Here is a 4,829-nt window from a genome sequence, read left to right on the forward strand (position 1 = left end):
TCCAATTCCTGGTCTATAATTCGTATCAATTTTGCCAGTTCCTAAGGTGTTTGCCTTTGTGAAAATATCATCACTTAGTTTTCTAGCAACTTTGATAGAATCCATATTCCACATCAGTCTTTTATTCTCGGTTTTAAGAGAATTGATTTGTTTTAAAGAATCAGTTAGTTTTTCATTTAGAATATTGTATTTATCAGTTGATTCTTGAAAGTCTTGTTTCAACTGAAGGATTTCCATTTCTAAAACATCTTTTGTTTCAGAAGAAATGATTGACTGATCTTTTAGTTCCAAATCCCTTTTCTGAATTAGGGACTGATTTAATTGTTCCAAGACGTGATTATAATCTTCTGATTTTCTTTCAACATCTCTTTCCAATTTGCTTTTAGTTCTTGTTGATTCTCCAAATTTGAGTTGCAAGGTTTGTAACTCAGATTTGCAAATATCATAATTGACCATTGTGTCATGATATGTTTTGAGATCAGTTTCCAGACTAGTCTCAATTTTGGTTATGTGGGACTCAAAAATTGTTTTGGAAAAACCAAGTTCAGAGATCATAGACCATACCTGTTCTATGACGTTTGGAGCTCTTGAAGGTATTTCAACACCAGCTACGAAGCAGAAGTTTGATTGTGCTTGTTCATTATCAGCTTCGTCATCAGATGTTGGCTAGTATTCTACGCTTGGTTCATGGATTGCCATCAATGCTTTTTGCTTTTCTTGGTTTTCCAGTTTCTTCAATTCATCGGCTCTTTGAGCATAGTATGCTGAGTCTTTGATTTTGGTTTTGTTTTTGGCTCGGCATTCTCTGGCATAGTGATTTGTTCCTTTGCAGTTGTGACAAATGATCACTTCTTCATCACTTTCATCCTTTTGACTTTTAATCGGAAGTCTTTCAGGTGCTTGAGTTTGGGTTTGTTGGGAAGGTTGAGAATGGTTTTGTTGGAATCCAAAATTTTGGTTGTTTTGAAAACCATTGTTTTGATTGTTGTAACCTTGATTTTGGAAACCTCTGTTTTGATTTTGAAAATTGTTGTTTGGATTGTGATTATGACCTGAGTTGGGATCGTTTTGAAATCCCTGGTTTTGAAAACCTTGGTTTGAGTTATTTTGGAAAGAAGGTCTTTGAGAATTTTGTCCAAAGTAAGGTCTTGGTTGAAAACCTGAGTTATTTTGTCCAAAAGACGGTCTTGGTTGAAAACTTGAGTTATTTTGTCCAAAAGACGGTCTTGGTTGAAAACTTGAGTTATTTTGTCCAAAAGATGGTCTTGTTTGAAAATTTGGTCTAAAGTTTGATTGACCATGATTTGGGATAAATCTCTGGAGATTTGTGTTTGCAACCAAAGCACACAGTTGTTGATAATCTGCTTCATCATTTGAATCAGACTGGAAGGATTGGTTTTGAAAAGATGTAGTCTGATTAAAATGATTAAAGTTTTGATCATCGTAAGGTGTTTGGTTTTGAGAAGTTGTGGACACAAGAGCAAGTGGTCCTCCAAAAGCTGCAATGGTTGGTGGGTCAATCGAGGATTCATACGATTGAAGTTCTCCATACAAATTGTACAAAGATTCGGTATGAATAGCTGGATTTCCCTGAATAATGAGTTTAACCATTTTCCAGCTTTCGAAAAGATTGTTTAAAAACTTGAGATTTATCTCGTGTTGTGTCTTTTTGATACCCAAATTGTTCATTTTAACCATAATCAAATTGAACCTATCATGAGCATCATGGATAGTTTCTGATGAAAGCATTTTGAAATTATCGAATTCATTCAAAACAGATGTTCTTTTGTTTCCGATAATTCTTTTATTTCCACAAAAACGATTTTTCAAATTTTCCCAAATTTGATTTGCGGTTAACATCATAATGTCATCCATTTGACTTAGAATACTGTGAGGTATTCCAGACACAAGTTCCTTTTTGGCTTGAATTTCCAACTTTCTTATGATATCGGTTTGAGTGGCTTGATTCGTAGCAAGAGTAGCCATATTTTCTGGAGTAACATATGTTCCTTCTACACACTTCCAGATATCTTCATTTATAGCGTTAAGATGAAGATTCATACGGCCAACCCACGAATTATACTCTTCAGGAATAAGTATGCGTGCCCGTGAACCAGATCCTAAGCTATTTGCAATGGACACAGAGTTCATGTTGGAGTAATTTGCCAAAGACATTTTTTTTTTTTTTTTTTTTAAAGGACTTTGAACAAGTGATATTAAAATGAAATTTTTAAAGACAAGCTTATGGAAGGTTTATAAACGCTATAACCAAAAGTTTTTCGACAAAAATTTCAAGGTAAATCACACAAGCTCTGATACCAATTGTTGGATATTATTCCTTTTATATATCAGCTCAGATACCGATTGTTGGAAATATAAAAATCTGATCACTGCGACAAAAGGCTCGGTTACCGGTCACTGTGTGATAGATATATAAGTTTAAGATATAAGATGTAAATATATATAAAGAATAATAATTGCGGAATAAGTATAAATATGAAAGCTATAAATGACTGAAAGCTATAATAATATAAATGACTATATTTAAATGACGTAAAGCTATAAATAATATAAATGACTGTATTTAAATGACATAAAGCTATAATAAAATATATATATAAGTTGTAACGCCCGTAGATCAGGGCTAGTCAATTTAGAGACAATAAGAGTCAAAAATGACTTTTTGATAGAAGATTATTTAGGATGAATAATCCTAACTAAGTTGTAGTATATGTTACAAGGTTTCCGTACATATAAAGAACGCCAAAATCCGAGTTATAACGAAGAAGTTATGACCTGTCGAAGTTTCGCGACAGAGCCGACACGACACAGCGCGACGTTAAAAGTGAATTTACGTTAGAGCGATATTTAGCCTTAGCAATCTAAACGAGAATCGAAGATCTCGTTGTTGGTATCGAAGCGATAAAAAGTTAGGCGAGAACGGACATCAAACGAAGAAGTTATGAATTTATAACGAAAGTTTCTGTCGCGGCCTATTAAATATAATTAATAAAAAATAAAGTCAAAATTAGCCGACGGAGTCTAAACGAAAGTCGTAGAGCATGGTCTCACCTTCGCGTGGATATAAAGAACGTCGAAAACGGAGTTCGTATGAAGAAGTTATGAATTTCCGAAGTTTATTAATCATTTGGTAATTAAATTTAATTATAAATCGAAGGTATTATCCGAAGCTGAGTCACGCGTCTGATCCATGGACCGACTCGGCGAGTAGGTGTTCCCTACTCGGCGAGTATGGGCCAACTCGGCGAGTAGGTGTCCCCTACTCGGCGAGTCCATCAGATATTTTCACTATAAATAGGATGCGAGGGCAGCCGACCCAATTGCCAATTTCTTCTCTTCTCTCTCCCGTTTTGCATCGTTTTGCGTGCCAGAAATACCCCGAAGCCCCGGTATTATACCCTAGCCCCGAGGCAAGTCCCGAGATCCCGAAGATCCCGAAAAGTGCGGTTCCCGAGTCGAAGCTTTGCCCGCGAGAAGTTTGATTTTCGAGGAGATCTTCCAGATCTGCTGAGGAATACTACTTCTATAAGCCGTAGTGCTGTCGGATCGTCTTCTGATCAAGTGAGTGTGTAGTTATTTCTTCTAATACAATAATACGAAGTATTTTATATAAAAATACGTGCTATGTGTATATATTTGGTTGTGTTATGTGTGAATGAGTATTCACTCTCTTCTATCTTACAGATCTGCTTATTTCTTTATGAGATATGTGTTACGTGTGTATGCCTCATCTGTTATGTGATATATGTGTTGATTAAAGCATGCTATACAGGTTTTCTTTAAACTATATATACAAATGTATATTTTTATCTACTAATATTGTTGGGTAGAACATGGGTAGATGGGTTAGTCGGTGACTATGGAGTTAGCGCCTGCTGTTAGATAAACCTTGGTGACTATGGAGTTAGCGCCTTTTGTATAAACCTTGGTGACTATGGAGTTAGCGCCTATTGCATAAACCTTGGCGACGATGTGACTTCGTGCCTATTTGATGAACCTTGGCGACTATGGAGTTAGCGCTTGTTAAGTAAACCTTGGCGACTATGGAGTTAGCGCTTGTTAAGTAAACCTTGGCGACTATGGAGTTAGCGCTTGTTAAGTGAACCTTGATGACTATGGAGTTAGCATCGCTTGAGTAAACCCCGACGACTATGGAGTTAGCGTCTTATAACTATGGATTTAGTACTCGATAGATAAACTTTGGCAGCAATGGATTTCGTGCCGATTCCTTAGGAATAAGTGAATGAAGGATAGTTGGTTCTTAGGGGGAAACCTTAAGAAGATGATAGGGATGGGTATTTGAGTTGATTGTTTGATAATTGAATATAATAAATGTATTATTGTGGGTTGAAAACCCTATATGCTCACCAGGCTCCCAAGCCTGACCCACTCAGTTTTCTTTTCATTACAGGTAATGACACAAGAGTATAAGTCGGCGGACTTGACGAGAGATTTTGGATTATAGATCAGTAGTTGAATAACTATTGTAAGGTCTATTTTATGTTGTTTATGCTTTTGGTCTGTAACGAACATGACATCCCGAGGTTTTATTATTTAATAAAAATACATTCTTTTCGAGAAATGTTTTGATAAAATGGTTATCATATTTTATTTTGGGAACAAATTCCGCAACCGTTTCCTTTAAACGATCACTCTGATTTTGAAAACAAAGCATAAACAAATCGGTCTTTTCTGGCCGTGAAATTGGGGATGTCACAGTTGGTATCAGAGCATTAGTTTAAGCGAACTAGGAATTTGTAGGATTTCTAGACTTAAACTTAGAATGCTAAGCAATGATTGCGAGTTGA

The sequence above is a fragment of the Lactuca sativa genome, chromosome 4, assembly GCF_002870075.4.
Source record: "Lactuca sativa cultivar Salinas chromosome 4, Lsat_Salinas_v11, whole genome shotgun sequence".
In the NCBI taxonomy this organism is placed as follows: domain Eukaryota; kingdom Viridiplantae; phylum Streptophyta; class Magnoliopsida; order Asterales; family Asteraceae; genus Lactuca; species Lactuca sativa.